The sequence below is a fragment of the Rhinolophus ferrumequinum genome, chromosome X (genome assembly GCF_004115265.2).
Source record: "Rhinolophus ferrumequinum isolate MPI-CBG mRhiFer1 chromosome X, mRhiFer1_v1.p, whole genome shotgun sequence".
NCBI classification, from domain to species: Eukaryota; Metazoa; Chordata; class Mammalia; order Chiroptera; family Rhinolophidae; genus Rhinolophus; species Rhinolophus ferrumequinum.
Window position 1 is genome coordinate 124,895,145 of NC_046284.1, and position 16,583 is coordinate 124,911,727.

Genomic DNA, 16,583 nt, shown 5'->3' on the forward strand with positions numbered 1-16,583 from the left:
ACCCAGCCCTACCTGCACTCCTCCTTCACCTCTGTCGGACCTGCCTCTCAGTCATTCCTGAGCTGTTATTTCCAAATCCAGGAACAGCTCACCTGGGGCTCCCACCCCTGCTTCCTGATCTCGACCATGACCCTTGCCCTTCCTGCCTCAGTTCCTGTAAGGCAATCGGGGTGTCAGGGCCTTGTCCACCGTTCTCCCCAGGTCACCAGCCTGGAGCCCCAGCCTTGGGTTCCCATCACCTGAGCCACCAGTGACCAGCAGACTAATCCGTCCCTCGCCTGTGGCCTGGGCAGCAGGACGTTAGCCTGACCCTTGTGGGGTGCATCGGGTGCAGCTAAGGGGCCGCTGGCATGATCCCCAGGCACTGCCCTGCAGTGTGGAAAAGCACAAGTCTCACAAGAGGTGCTTGAGTTCAGTGAGTTTGCTCGGATCTCTGTTGGCTGCTTTGCACAGGATGTTTCAAACCCTCCCAAGCTGGCAAAAGGGGACCAGTGCTTTGTCCATGACTTCCGTCCTCGGAGGGTTCTTCTGCCCCCTTCAGAGAGTTCCCGTGACAGTGAAGAGCCCTCAGGGCTGCTGGCCGCCTGCCCGTCAGCCTGGCCCTGACCCTGGAGGACACTTGAGCAAGGTCACTGAGGAGGAAGGATGGGGTGAGCTGCAGGGGTGCGTGGGTGGGAGCGGAGGTCGCTGAGGAGGGAGGGCTGAGCTGCAGGGGTGCGTGGGTGGGAGCGGAGGTCGCTGAGGAGGGAGGGCTGAGCTGCAGGGGTGTGTGGGTGGGAGCGGAGGTCGCTGAGGAGGGAGGGCTGAGCTGCAGGGGTGTGTGGGTGGGAGCGGAGGTCGCTGAGGAGGGAGGGCTGAGCTGCAGGGGTGTGTGGGTGGGAGCGGAGGTCGCTGAGGAGGGAGGGCTGAGCTGCAGGGGTGCGTGGGTGGGAGCGGAGGTCGCTGAGGAGGGAGGGCTGAGCTGCAGGGGTGTGTGGGTGGGAGCGGAGGTCGCTGAGGAGGGAGGGCTGAGCTGCAGGGGTGTGTGGGTGGGAGCGGAGGTCGCTGAGGAGGGAGGGCTGAGCTGCAGGGAAATCCATTACCATCAGCATAGACTTCAAGTGTCAACTGAAAGGACTGAGGCTAAAGCAGGCATTGGTTTGGGACCAGGTTGCCCGTGTGTTCTTGTTCTATAAGTTTATGCATGTTACGTGGCATGGGTAGTACTTTTTTGTTTGTTTCTTATGTTTAGAATGAGAAAAAAGAAACCGTGCAAATACGTGGACACCGTCCTTAAGGCGTGGAAGCAGTCATCTCTGCTGCCATCTGCTGTGCGTGTTGGGAATGACACCTGATTGCTTATCACCAGGAAAAGCTCTTCTCTGCTGCCATCTCGTGGTCATCATGGGAATCACACCTGAGCGGAGGTGAGGAAAGGCTCTTCATTCCAAACGCTTCTGAGCCAAGGTGTCAGACCCAGGGCTGTGCCCCAGGTGCAGTCATCTGTGCCCTGGCAGCTGCCCGCTGGAATGTAGAGTCCTGGAGGTGAAACCCGGCACTGGGTGTTTGCCACACCTGAATTAACTACCTTCCCTTACCTGGCTCTTACCTGGCCGTATGCCACCCTCCTTTCTGGCTCCTGACCTTCCCCAGAGCCGTTTTTTAACTCCCAGTGTGCTAGAGAGCCTCTGTAAGTCACCACAACTGGGGGCAGTGGGCTGCAAACCAAAGATTTATTTTCATGTTATAGAGGCAGCCCAGGAGGACCACTCAAAAGGAACCCAGGTCTGAGACCCGAAAGCCTGGGTAAGGAAAGGCCACAGGGAGGCCTGCAGGGACAAGACTGTAGCCCCCAGGGAGAGCTGGGGAGGCAGGCTGTGGTGGGATCCCAGGCTCTGGGCGCTGGGGCGGAAGGGGCTTTGGGGATTCCACTCCATGTGCATTTGCAGGGGGAGCTGAACACCAGGCTCCTGGTGGTAATGGAGGGTGGGCTCTTCTTGGCGCCGTGTGCAGGTTCTTGGCGTCTTGAGCAAAGAGTTGAACGAGACACACAAAGTGGTTAAAGAGTAGTTTATTAGAAGAGATAGTACACTCCAAAGAAGTAGGAATGGGCCCAGGCAGAAAGCAGTGGCTCAAGGGCCATTATTAGAAGGGATAACCCACTCCAAAGAGTTTGAAGCGGGCCCTGTGCGGACAGAGTCCCGGGGAGCAGTTTCCAGGCTCTCGGCCTCACATAGAAAGGTGCTGGCTTGGGTAGTAGATGGCCATCAGCTGTGACTAGTTGGCCACCAGCTGTAACCAGTGAGCCATTAGCCACTGCTATAACTGTTGCAGCTAGGCTGGGGGTTGGTTGGCAGAGAGAAGTGGACGGCAGGTTGTGGATCGTGTGGCTCCTGCTTCCTGTGTCTCCAACCCAGCCGCCAGCCAGAATATAGCGGTGTGAATCCCTATCTATGGCTCTGTGGGTGTTCCTTTTTGGCCTCAGTTTCTACTGCGTTCTTGTGCGGGGAGCGGGACCAGAGACCCTGCATCACAGGCCCCAAGGAAAGGAAGAGGCTGAACAGGCTCAAAGGCCCAAGGGCCAAAGGCCAGAGCTCAAAAAAGGGGCCTCACTGGTGAGCACTTGGAGTTTTATCCTTTTTCTCCCAAAGGGGCAGCTTCTTTTCGGGGGGTGGGACCACTTGACTGACACCTGTGATTGACAAGGGGCTATTACCTCATCCATTTAGACTGTGCATGTTCCTTCCCAGAATTCAGTCTGTTATAATATATTCAAATGAACTTCGGGCATATGCATGATATTATAATGAGGGTATAATGAGGCCCTGGTGAAACGAAGGTCGTTGTGGCCTTTACAGCGCAGGTGTGAGTGGCCGGTTTAATCTAGGTGGGTATTTTGTACCCATTGGTTCCTCAGAGGGGTAGATAATTACAATCAAAAGGGGACGTCTTGGGTGGAGAGGGGAGGTCTTTTGGGAGGTCACATCCTGTGGGTGGTGCAGGAATGCAGAGACCCGATGCCTGTCTCTAACTGCCTGCCTTGTTTTCCCCTTGAGAGACGTGATCCCCGTAAAATCTCTATGGGACATTGAGGGACAGAAGGTCTTTCCTTCTGTATCTGCTTCCTGCTGAACAGGACGTAGAGCTGTCCCTACCTATTGGGGGATTCATGGAACTCTTGTCCTGTCTGATCTTAGATGAGAGGAAGGGGTCTCGAGATCCTCCTGGAAGACGCGTTGTACTGCCAATCTTGTTGGGGTATTTGTATCCCCAAGGGCCCTGAATAAGGAAAAATAGATTTTTTTTTTAAATTTTATTGGGGAAGGGGAACAGGACTTCATTGGGGAACAGTGTGTACTTCCAGGACTTTTTTCCAAGTCAAGTTGTTCTCCTTTCAGTCTTAGTTGTGGAGGACACAGGTCAGCTCCAGGTCCAGTTGCCTTTGCTAGTTGCAGGGGGCGGAGCCCACCGTCCCTTGTGGGAGTCGAGGAATTGAACTGGCAAACTTGTGGTTGAGAGCCCACTGGCCCATGTGGGAATCAGACCGGCGGCCTTCGGAGTTAGGAGCACGGAGCTCCAACCGCCTGAGCCACCAGGCTGGCCCCAGGAAAAATAAATTTTAATTAATAAATCGGTTAGCTCTATAGAGCCTGGGGCCATTCAAGCAGTCATTTAGGTGGCCTCAATTGTGCAGGAGGTGGGCCCAGAATGGGTTGGAAAGAACATCAGCAAGTATACTGTTCGGAGGGGGGGGGGGTCCGGAATGGCTTGGGGGCTATTTGGAAGTCACAGGCTTGTAAGTAGTTTTCTAAAGCAGGGGTGAGAGACATTCTGTGATGCAGGCTAGGAGAAATCTTTAGATTCAGAAACTAAGATTCAGATTACTTTTCTAATCAGATTCTGAATTCAGAAACTGATTAGAAGAGTAATCAAAGCCAGGGGCTAAGGAGCTAAGAAACTGGGGAAAAGGAGACTTAAAATTTCTATAGTGAGGGAGGCCTAAAACTTCAGTAGTGAGGGAGCTAGTTCTCCCATATCCCTGGGGAGAGGCAAAGAGTTTTAAAAAGAGGATAGGTTTACTGAAAGCAAAGAGTCAAAGCTCCTAAGCGGGAGGGGGTCCCGAATGGGGGGGTGCCCCCTGACTGAGACAAAAGCTTTTATACCCTCCCTTGCCTGTTTGGAGAAGGGAACTTGTTTGAAGAAGGGAACTGGCGCCTTCTAATGAAATTCCTCTACCAGGTTTGTTCTGCTTGCCCATCCTAAAGAAATTAGCAAAGTAACCCACTCTTGTCTATCAGATCTGTTCCGTTTGTCAGGCCAAAAGGAATTTTATGATTAACCTCAAGGCCTTGTGACATTATGTCCTGGAACGAAGGAGTGATTTCAAAACCTGGATATGGCTGTCTTTTGTTTATTCCACCAGGCCCCCCCCTGTCTACTCAGGGACATGCTAACTCTCCTGTTCAAAAGGTGAAATTTGGGCATATATCTGCATCACTGTGGCATGAAATAAGATCCAACAATTTAACTAAACTAACGTATTCTCAGGATTGAATGATTAGATCAGTGAAATATGGAACAATCTACCAATGTAACTTCTGGATGTGAAACTTGTATTAAAGCTACAGAGGTGGCAATGAAGAGGACCAAGAGTTTTGCCTTTGTGCACACTGACTTTAAGCTCCTTGTCAGGGAACAAAAGACTCTGAATCACCCTTTGATCCTCCCTCATTCCTGCCTAAGAGATTCAGGTGGAAAGACCTGGTTTAGGGAGGGAACCTTGGCATAAACTCCTTATCACAAGGCGGGAAGACGCCCAGGGGAACCTGCTGACCACCCTTCCCCCATGTCCCATTGTTTTCTGGGTAGCCTGACGACCATTGACCTCCCGAGAGTGTGCCCCTCTTCCTAAGTTACCTGCAAAGCACCCAATCTGAACTCGCTGCCTTTGGAATTTTTACACGTATGTGAATTCCCCATGCGCATATGTTACAGTTGGATTTAATTTTATTAATCTGGTTCTATTAATTACCTCAGCTAGAAGTTGTTCTTATAGGCAGAGAGAACAGTTCCTCGGGGAGAGGGGGGAGGAAACGAAGGAAGATGTGAGGGGAAACAAAGAAAAGAGATATGAGACCACTCCTAAGAAATGCTGCAGCTACAGCTCATTGTACTGGGTTATAACACTGTCAGCATTGCAGGCTGGGAAAAACCTCCCCCCTGTGTCCTCAGGACAGTTCCCACAAGGGAATCCCTCTTCCTGATGGGAGGGAGGGGTCAGCAGAGATGCACCCTGGGAACGTCCCAGAAATGCCCTGGGCTCACCTGTGACTCCACTCCTGAGTGTTTCGCACCCCCATTCAAATATCATCCTAAATTTTCTTTGTTCCGGCACAGTCGCTTTCCTTCTGGGCCTGTCCATTCCTGCATTTTGGGAATATGTTTTCTTTCTTTTAATGAATCCTTCGCCTGCTTACCTTTTTCAGGAGGCATTGTTCCTACACCCTGAAATACCCTCCTGTGATGACTCTGACCTGCTCTCCAATAACACACTTACTAGGTTCGAGCAGAAGAATTAATTCTTTAGAGGCCCCAATAGTATTGGGGGAGGCTGCGAGGAGAATTACTGGCTGGGACACTGCTAGTGTCTGGAAACCGCTGCAGCTGAAAACCTGGGGACGTCTGCCAGCAGAGGTAAGCGGTGTTTTTGTTCACCCTATCATCCTTCCCGGTGTATTTCTGCAGGGTTTGGGAGAATTTAGAAGTGCTGCATGTCCTTTTCCCCTCTACATGTAGACTGGCAGGAAAAAATGTTTGTGAGGCTAGCTTCTCGGGAGTAGCGACTCACAGGTTTTCTTGATTGAACTTTCTCTCCCAGAGGTGGTCATTTTATATGTGTGTATGTCTCTTGTGTCATTTGTCACGACAAGGAAATACCTCAGGGACAGAAAGCCTTTGGCTTCCTTGGTTAAGCTGTGAAATGGCTTATTGTTTTGAGTAACTATTAAAATCCTACCATCAGTGGCCAGAATATGAATCCTTTGAATTCGAAAAACTTCTAAATTGGAAAGTGTGTCAGAGAACTCTTGTGACAAACAGGTGTTTTATTGGAACCTAAAGAAACACCACATTTTTAATACAAATGGATATAAGGAAATATATTCTTAATCTTTTCAATAAGTTATTCAGCTTCTTAGGTCTTATCAGATGCTAATATCAACATTAGGTTTAAAAAAGGCAGAAGGGAAAATCAAAAGATGTGCAAATTTTAAAAATCTTTCTGGATATTTAAGAATATGAGAACTGGTATGTTGAAACTGGTAGGTTTTAAAGGATTTAATAACCAGTCAGAAACTTGAGAAAAATGGAAGCTGATTTTTCAGTCTGGTAGAAGTGAGAAAGTCTCACCATCACCCCGGGCCCTCTGCGGATTAGATATGAAATGGAAACACAGCCCACAACTGCCCCAGGCCTGAGGTAAATAAAATAAAAATTTCAAAAGGGCCAGTTTTAACAATACAAGCCTCCCTCTTCCAGCCTGGCTCCCCGTTTCCTGCCTCCTTAAAGACTGTGAAGCACAAATAAAACCCTGAGCACAATCCCCTTAGCAGTAGACAGGAAGACTCCATGCAGGAGCTTCACAAAACTTTACCTGCCACGTGTGTTGAGCTTTTCCTGAATTACCTGTAAATCTCCCATTTTTACATCTAAAGCCTAAGAGCCCCCTCCCACCCTTGTCTAAAATGTCATATTTACCTGATTTCTCCCCATTGTCTTTGGAAATTTGTGTGTGTGTGTGAATTCTAGGTGCTCATGTATTACAATTCCTGGTCTCTGTCAGCAGTTGGGCAGAAGTCAGCAGGGGTGCGAGGCCTTTGTCTGCTTTCTGAATTTAGATCCGCAGAAAAAATATCTGTGCAGCTACTTCCTGCACCTAGAGACTCGAGGGTTTTCTTTATTCTTTCCTCCCAGAGATGTTCCTTTTTTCCTGTGTGTGTATCTTGTGTGTCCTTTGACCTAAGAAGGAACTACCACGGGGACAGAACACAGGCACAGGCTCCCGTAAGCCTGTCGTTGGAGCCGGCCCCACAGGCTGGGGAGTTAAGCGTTCTCTCCAGACCAGCATCTGCGGAGGCAAACTTTGCTGTGGGTCCCTCTCTAAAAGTCTCTTTAGGTTTTTCTTTCCTTCTCGTTCTGAGTCACTTTGTGAGTTTGGCTTTGTGACCCAGGAAGCTAATCCTCTCCGGTCCCCACCATCGGCCAGGTGCACTTATTCCATTGCACCTGGTGGCCAGTGGGAGAAGCTGGGGTTCCCAGTGCACCTCTGCCTGGCTGTGCCAGCTCCCAGGGGAGTGTGTCCTGAGGGGCCTCTGCCCATAAGGGGCATCTGTCCCCCCTTCCTTACCCGTTAGTGCTGGTCAGATCCCGGTCCAGTAGCACCTGCTCGGGGCCACAGATTAGTGGGTTCGGGGCTGGAGGTGCCTCACATTTTGTGGGAGACCTGAGACACCCTGTCCACCCACCATCCCTACTGCCTGGGTGACGAAGGTCTGTGCTTTCTCTGACTGTCTTTGGGGGTGACCCTTTGGCTGTGGGAGGGCTGCTCCCTCTGCACTCGATGTGGAGGGGCCTCTGGCTTCCTGGCCTGAGCTGTAAGGAGGCTGGTTGGTTGTCTCACTATTTAGTCCTCACTGTCCATGTACAGACGATGGGTCCTTGGAATGCGGAAAAGCTTCTAAAATGTGTTATAGAGCTCTTGTGACAACCAGCTGTTTTCTTGGTAAAACATCTTATTGTGTTCTCTATAGTTATTACTAATTCTGTCAATTTGTGATCTCTGTCAGAAATGGTGTTGGATTGTGATAAGATGTTTTGTATCTGTGGATGGTGTTACCAGTTTGTGAAATCTGATTGGCTTTAAGAAATTCAATGCTTATATAAATTAAGAAATGAAATACAAACTAACCCAAATACTTTTCAGGATCAGATGTTCTGGTGAAATATTTGATATTAAAGCTGGTTTTAGTTTGGTTTGATTTCACAGTCATGTCTTTGATAGTGATTGACATAAAATATATATATTTTAACTGGGTTTCTAAAAATAAGTTTGTTATCTCAGTTAAAAAATGTTTCAAGAAAACAGCTTTGGTAATTATTGACTTTGAAATCTCAAATTTTTAACTACTACGTATATAAAAAAGGTACAATTAAAATAAAAAATATTTAGGTAAACTTTTAAGTGATAATTACATTGTATATATACATTGAAAAGATTTTCTAGGTGTCTTTGGAAATTGGAAATTTTAAAGTTTTATCATAAATTAAATGAGGCATAGTTATTGAACGTCTAGAGCATTTCCAAATAGGAGAATAATGAAACACTAATTACTGAACATTGATTTATCAACTTTTTGCTATTTATTGTAGATGAACTAAATATTTTTGGGTGTATTAGTAAACATGTCTTCTGCCACTTTAACATTTTTGTGCTAAGAGGAAACATATTTCTAGAAATGATGAAATGTGTTCATAATTGCATCAAGGTAAAGAATCCTGGTGTAGCTGCACGATTGGTCACTTAGTTTTCACTGCTGATTCAGATGGACATTTGAATTTTTTACATCTCTGCTATTGTGAACAGCGCTTCTGTGGATTCACGTATCAGCCCTTAACACCTGTTTTCAATTTTGGGGGTACATTTCTAGAAGTGGATCTGTGGAGCCACATGGGCATTTTTTTGTGGGGTGGAAATTTCAACGTGTTGTATGCAGAGGCCACACCATTGTGATTTTTCACGTTCAATGTTTAAGGGTTCTAATTTCTCTACATTGTTGCTGCTGTTTGTTAGTTTTAGTTTTTGGATTATAACCCTTCTGGTACATGTGAGGGGGTTCACACTGTGGTTTTCATTTGCATTTGCATCAGGACTAATGATTTTTGACATTTTAGTGTGCTTGTTGACTATTTGCATGTCTAATCTGGAGAAGGGTCTGTTCAGGTCTATTTTTAAATTTTAGTCTTTTTTTTTGTTGTTCATGAGTTGTGAAAGTTCTTTGTACTCTGGATAACAGACTTTTATCAGATATATAATGTGTACCTATTTGGTTTCCATTTTATGGGGTGTCTTTTCACTTTCTGGATAGCTCCTTTTGATGCATGTATGTTTTTAATTTTGAGGAAATCCAATTTATCTTTTTTTGTTGTTGTAGCTTGTATGTGGTGTCATATCTAAGAAACCATCGCTAATCCAAGGTCATGAAAATGTAGCTCCACGTTTTGTTTGAGAGTTTATACTTTTACTGCCTATATTTAAGCCCTTCATGTATTTTAAGTTTTGTGTGTGTTGTGAGTTTGGGGTCCAATTTCTCTCTTCATTTGGATGGCCAGTTGCCCAGCACCATTTGTTGGAAAACCCTTCTTTATCCAATGTCACGTTGTCTGTCCTTTATCAAAAATAAATGTGCATACATGGCGGGGAGCTGCTGTGAGCCCTGCGGTCAGCCTCTGTGAGTGGGTACTCCCCATCTGTGGGTCTGGACATGGCCCTGCAGCTCTCCTCACAGTAAGCCACCACCCTGCATGGGAGCCGTAAAACTGTGGCTGAGTTCTCATTTGACATCAACAACATGTTAGATATAACATGCGTGGCATATATCCACCTGAAACCTTTACTCCAGTGCAGAAATGTGGGCTCATCCTTGCCTGTAACTACTCATTCTGAACTCATGAAATACCTAAATAAGGTGGTGGAACAACTAAAAATTTAATTATAAAAAAGTTCAGTTCAGAAACTGGTGGCAGTCCTATTGAAAGGGGTAAGGTCCTTAAAAGATGATAATTTGATATTGATTGTGACAAGACTGCCAAAAATGACAGTACACTCAGAGAAAAGGCTCAGAAAGCTCTCCAAAATGAAATTCATTCTGTGTTCAGACAGATCACAGCTACAATGACATTCCTTGCACTATTGGAAGTTTCTTGTTCATTTGATCTCCTGATTTAAATAGACAAATATTAAGCTGTACCTAAAAAATGGGAAGAGTCAGGACTACAGTTGATTACCAATTGTGAGCAAGTCTGCCTTCCTGTCTCACTAACATAATCCAGAGTAAATAGCATGGTGGCCTACAGAATCCCTGGAAATGACTGAAGATGAGAACACTAACGTAAATCCTCAGATGTGTTTCTCCTGAAACCAACTGTAGTTCATGTATTTTATTGCTTAACTTTTAGATGGGGGAAAACTTAACATACTTTACAGGACCGTGCATGACTGTCCTATTTTGGGGTATCTATTTGACTTTCCAAGGTGTTGCCACAATTTTTTGCACAGTGTTCGAAAAAGGGACCCAGCAGATTACTTCGGCCTTGTAATGTCAATTCCTTGAAGATGGTAACTGTAGACAGGAAAAGTTTTGGTATTAAACGAAATGCCATCCCAAATCACATCTTTTGGTCAAGTAGCTTGACTCAGAATAAAGGTAAGGAGGTATTTAAATATGAAACACAACAAAAGAAGTCTGAATACTCAGAATCTTTGTTTAGATCCTAAAGTATCTGATAATACATAGATAACAAAATATTGCTATTAAGTCCTTTTGCCATTTATTTCATTTGTATAATAACCATACTGAAAAAAAATCTTCAATTATTGGATTGTAAGTTATACAAATTACACTTACAAAACTAATATTTCTAGTGTTTAAATTACGGTCATAGAGCACTTTAAAAAATGTCTTTCTGGGGGTGGCCTGTTAGCTCACTTGGTTAGAGCGTGGAGCCGCTAACACCCACGTTGCCGGTTCAATCCCCACATGGGCCACTGTGAGCTGCGCCCTCCTTAAAAAAAAAGAAAAAAGAAAAAGAATAAAGAAAAGAATGTCTTTCTGTGTTTACAAAATAAAGCTGTAAATGACAATGATAAATAAGTTAAATATGTATGTTAAAAGAAACCAAATGACTTAGACAGATGGATTTATTTCTGGGCCCTCAATACAATTCCATGGATCTCTATGTATATCTCTATGCCAGTGTCACCATGTTTTCCTTACTGTGGCTTTGTACTAATTATGAATTACGTTTGGGAAGGGTGAGCCTCCAACTTGATTTGGTTTTTGAAGATCCTTATGGCTCTTTTCTTCCCTGGAAATTTGCTGTGAATATTAGGATCAGCTTGTGCGTTTTTCCACAAAGGCCTTGGGGCCTTTTCACAGGAATGGCCCTGAATCCTTACATCGCGTCTGTTCTGTTGCCGTTCTAACAATTTCCATCACCGTGGGATGGCCTCACGTTTACTTAGGTAGGTTTCTTTAATTTCTTTCAGCAAAGAAAGACATTATGTTTTGTAATTTTCAGTGTAGAAGCCTTGCACTTTTATTAAAACTATTCCTAAGTATTTTATCAACGTTGATGTTATTTAAAATGGAATGATTGTGTTAAATTCTTTTTGAGATCATTCCTTGCTAGTGTATAGAAATGAAACAGATTTCTGTGTATTGATAGTTTGTCATTTAAATTCTGAATTACTTTACTAGTAATCATACTTTTTTGTTGATTCTTCTGGAAGTTCTGTATATAAGATGTGACGTGTCATTTGTAAATAGACAGTTTCAGTGTTTCCTTTCACAGGGGAGCCTCTCCTTTGTTTCCTAATTGCTCTGGATGGAGCTTCCGGTACATTATTGAATGACAGTGGTGAAAGCCAGCACCCTGGCCTTGTTCCTGATTTCAGGAATAGACCTGTCATCTTAAAACATGGGCCATGATGTTTGCTGTGAGTATGGCCTAATGTTCTTGATCACACTGAAGAAACTTCCCTTCATTCCCACTTTGAGTGTTTCGATCATGAAATGAAATAGGGCTGGGTTTTATGAAAAGCTCTTTGTGCCTGACTGCTGTGATCGTGTGCTGTAATTTCACACTGTTGCTGTTGGGTACTCCGTGGCTTGGTTTCAGGACGTTGAACAACCTTCGAATGTCTGGTGTAAACACAGTTGCTTACCGTGCATGACTATTTTAAGGGGCAGTTGGTTTCATATTCCTGTTTTCTGGAACATTGTAACATCTTTACAAGGGATATAGGTCTGTATTCTGTTCTTGTGACCTACTTCTGATTTGACTGGATAGGGGCTGTTCGTGGCCTACAGGGCTAGGGTTGGGGTTTAGGTGGAGTGTGGTGCAGAGTTAGGGGTTAAGGTGAAGATTATGGGTTACAGGGCCAGCCCCGTGGCTCAGGCGGTTGGAACGCGGAGCTCCTAAGGCCGAAGGCTGCCGCTTCGATTCCCACCTGGGCCAGTGAGCTGCGCCCTCTGCAGCTAAGATTTGGAATAGCAGCTCTCCCTGGGGCTGGGCGGCCTTGAGCAGCCGGAGGTTGGCGTGTCGCCCTGAGTGGCTGACAGCCGGCGAGAGCTGCCTTGAGTGGCCGCGACCGACTGCCTCAGCAGGGGGGAGCGCAAGGCTCATAATACCGCATGGGCCAGGGAGCTGTGTCCTACACAACTGGACTGAGAAACAACGGCTTGAACTGTGGGGGAAGATTAGGGGTTACAGTTTGGTTAGGGTTTATGTTTATTGTTTATGGCTCCATGTATGTTCTATGGGTTATGGGATTGATTATGGATTACGTTTGTGGTTTATGGCTATGTTTGTGTTTTTGGGTATGGTTTATGGATTACGGTTTATGGTTATAGTTATGGTTTACAGGTATGGTTCATAGTTTGTGGTTTCTGGAGATAGTTTAGTATTACGTTGAGGGTTTAGGTTATGGTTTATGCTGTTGGTTATGGTTTATGGTTGTAAGGTTTTACAGTTTACGGTAAGGTTTAGATTTAGTCTTAAGGGTAAGGGTTTACTGTTTAGGTTTTAGGTTTGGGGTTAGGGTTAGGGCTCAGTGGTGTGGAATCTGTTGCTTTCCTGATCCAGCATCTGTTCTCTGGCTCCCGTCCAGCACCGCAGCTTCCAGGGAACTCCCCTCAGTTGCTTCCGGACCTACCTGACATATCAGAATCGAGACTCCTGGGTGTAGGAGATGAGGAACTGGGTGGGGACCGATCCCAGGGGAACTTCCGAACTGCTCTGTCCCCTTTCCTTCCCTGTCCCAGGAGAGGGAACTCCAGAGCAATGTGACGAGAATAAGCGGGAGGGAGAGGTCCTGGACGTGGCTCATTGGTTAGTATTTTCCTTATTTTAGGGTCCGTTTTGTTAATGGAAATCACCCATTTTGACGCAATAGGTGTATCTTACTTTAGTTTTACTTTCTCCTCTCTTTCCAGAATTGTTACAATCAATGTACACATATTGATGCATTATTATTCACCAAAGTCTGTATTTTATTCAGATTCCTGCTTTCAGGCTCAGTCTCAGTGCTGACACCTCTATCTGTTAAAGCCCACACCAGACAGGTTAATGCTGACAGCTGGGGTACCTGGTGAGTGAATTGGGGTGTTATGATAGGAAACGAGACCAGGAGAAGAACATGAGGCTGATAAAGTCTCAACACTGTGCTGATGATGGAGACTTTACTCTCTAGCCCGAGTGAAGCTGTTGGTAGTTGTAGGCACAGGAAGTGACAGGATTAGATCCCTAACTTAGTTAGAAAGATGTACTTGGTCACAGTGTGGAGGTTGCACTGGATGAGAGAAGGACGGGAGCAGGGAGACCAGTGAGAAGAGCGGTGAGAGGCGCTCTGCCTGAGCTGAGGCGGGGACCATGAGTTTGAAGAGGAGCGGGGGTGAGAAGACCAGGGAGGGGCTGTGGTGAGCGCCGCCCTGTGGATGAAGCTGGCACAGACGCCAGAGTCAGCACTCGGGGGACTGTGGCTGTGTGGACACCAACAGGAGAGCTCATTCTGCCACAAGGAGACTGTTTGCTAAACTCTTGATCCTTCTAGTCCATAGAGGTAGAGAAAGGACTGGGAAGGGGAGAGGGAGGGGGAGTGAGGGCCCATCACGTGTGGGGCAGGAGCTGACCTGCTTCACCTCACTGACCTCACAGCCACCTTGAGAGGGAGCCGTTATCCCCACCTGACAGGTGAGGAGACTGACTTTCCATGTCTCTGTCTGAAGTCACACAGCTGGTACTTGGAGGAGACAGAAGCCAGCCCTGTGCCTGTCTGAGGCTCAGGCATCCCTCCATAGGGAAAGTGTCACCCCAGACTCCATTCTGAGCAGCCAGGAAGCTCTTGGCAGTCGTGACCTCAGAGGAAGGGAATATGGGGAGAAGCAGACCTGTCCTCGGTGCTCCGGAGGAAGAGATTTAAAACGCCCGAGCTCAGGCCTCGCATAGCTGTGGGGGAGTCGTTGTCATAGGGAGCTGGTGCTGCTTGTGCTCCTGGGAAGGGCCAGGCCACCACCTCCCTTCCCACCTGTCCCTGTCCCCATCTGCTAGCCCTGGTACCACCCCAAAACCAGACTGGGTGAGTGCCTGGCATGCTGCACCATTATTTTATGTGCAGATTTTCTTCAAATAGAATGACCACAATTCCACCCAACACTGCAAGGACTGTTTGGATCACTGTGTCCAGGATCCCATGTGTGCAAGCTCTACTGGCCCATGTGGGCCCATTTCAGCCTCGGTTCTGGACTCAGCACTGTGTTAGAATCAGTCTCCCCTTTAAATACCTGTGAATCAGAGATAGTAATCGTCTCTGCCTTATCTGGAAAATGGGAACAGTGGGTGAGATGAGGTCTGTGAAGGGCCTGGAACTGGGTTTATCTCACAGTGAGCTCAGCCCCAGGGTCTGGAATCTCATTTTAAGGCTGGTGGGCAGGGAGACGCTCTCTGCTGCCATCTCGTGTGCGTCTAGGGAATCACACCTAAGTGGAGGTCAGGAAAAGCTTTTCTTTCTAAACGCTTCTGAGCCAAGGTGTCAGAACCAGGGCTGTGCCCCAGGGGCAGTCATCTGTGCCCTGGGAGCTGCCCGCTGGAATGTGGAGTCCCGGAGGTGAAAGCCGGCACAGACCTTGGCACACCTGAATTAACTACCTTCTGGCCTGGCTCTTACCTATGCTGCCTTATGCCACCCTCCCCTCCTGGCTCCCGACCTTCCCCAGGGCCACTTTTGAATTAATAGTTTGCCTAGACAGCCTCTGTAAGTCACCACATCTGGGCATTGGGGTGCAATCCAAAGGTTTATTTTGGTTGTAAAAGAGGCAGCCCAGGAGGACCAGACCAAAAGGAACCCAGGTCTGAGAGCTGAAAGGTTGGGTAGGAAAGACCACAGGGAGGCCAAACGAGTCCCGGGTTCATGCTGCCCACGCAGCTCAGCCAATAGACCGACACAGGAGCTGGGTCACAGACTAAGCATTTATTATCAGAGCACCGGTGGTCTGAGAAGGCAGCTGGTTAACACCTCCAAAAACTGCTGCAACATTCTCAGACCAGCCTGGCATATTTAAGGGGAAATCTGGGCATTCCTCCAGAGGCCACGTGATGGTTCCAGGGGTCTGCATGGAGCCTTCCTTCTGGCGATGTTGTTCTCCAATGTGGTCACCAACCAGGAGCAGTGATGACAGTAACCTGGAAGGAATGCTAGGCCATAAAGACTGTGATCAGTAAGTACAGGGACACAAGTTTCAGGGTAATTATCTAAAGCAGGGAACTGGGACAGGGGACATCCTAAGCTCAGGACCTGGGAGGGGACATTCCAAGCCCAAACTGCAGGGAGGGGGCGTTGATCAAGTGTTAAGCTCTAGGGCAGGGAGAGGCGAGGCCTCTTTTGTGGGTGTCCTAACCAGGCCCTGTTTAAACTCCCCCGTGCCTTATGTTCATTTTATTTCTATAAAATCAGTAAGGTTAGATTACAGAGGAACAAATAACTATATTATAAAGACAATGTTTAAATCCAGGAATACGGGTGACAAGGGCTCTTGCTACTTCCTGCTGAGAGGGTGCAGTCCCTGCCTGTGGCTAACAGCTCTTTGCTGTTCAGTTCCAGCGGGGAGGGGACTATGGAGGGAAGGTCCTCTGGTTATTAAGTGGCTGCTGGCCTGGCTTGTCGTCCTCGGGAGGGACGAGTTGGAACCCTGGCGGATGGCCATCTGGAGATGAAAACTGCTGTGTTGCAGACGACACAACTCGTCTGTTTGAAGAGGAGCTTAAGGTCTTCAGCTGGCTCACAGGACAGGAGTGACAGTCTTCCTTCTGGGGGCGTCCTATGGAGACTTAAATGACACAGGTTTGATTCGAGGGAAGTGGATTCAGCCACTGACTCTCTGAAGCTCAACAACAGTTGGGGGGCTCAGGAAAACTGCAAAGGGTCCCTTTCATTTCTGAGCTAACTGATCTGTTAGAGACCCCTCCCCCTCCAGGCTCTCAGTAGTATTTGGCCTCCTGGCTTTCTGGGGCTACAATGTGTAGAGGGGTTGGCCTGGGGGAGGTACGGGTCCCCCGTATTTCCTAACTGCCTGCTGAACCTCTCCCAAGTTAACAACACAGGACACAACAGAATGTAGGTCACAATCTAAAGCAACGGGCAGCAATTATGGCCAGGGCCTAGAGGTCTCCTCACAGAACTTCTCCAGAGCCCTTTTTACGTCTGACTTGTTCATTTTATATTTTCTCTCAGGTATAGACCATTGGTAAGGAACAGGCTGAGTAAAATGAGC

At 47.2% G+C, this 16,583-nt stretch overlaps 1 long non-coding RNA gene and 1 pseudogene across 1 annotated transcript; both read left to right on the forward strand.

Moving 5' to 3' along the window:
- The first annotated feature begins 29 nt into the window (after nucleotides 1-29).
- On the forward strand, nucleotides 30-15,536 carry LOC117023084 (uncharacterized). Its single transcript, XR_004423166.1, has 4 exons — nucleotides 30-650; nucleotides 1,232-1,406; nucleotides 5,466-5,673; nucleotides 15,399-15,536. It is a non-coding gene; the product is annotated as an uncharacterized LOC117023084 (long non-coding RNA).
- On the forward strand, nucleotides 9,519-10,129 carry LOC117023072 (mitotic spindle assembly checkpoint protein MAD2A-like; annotated as a pseudogene).
- Nucleotides 15,537-16,583: the final 1,047 nt, after the last annotated feature.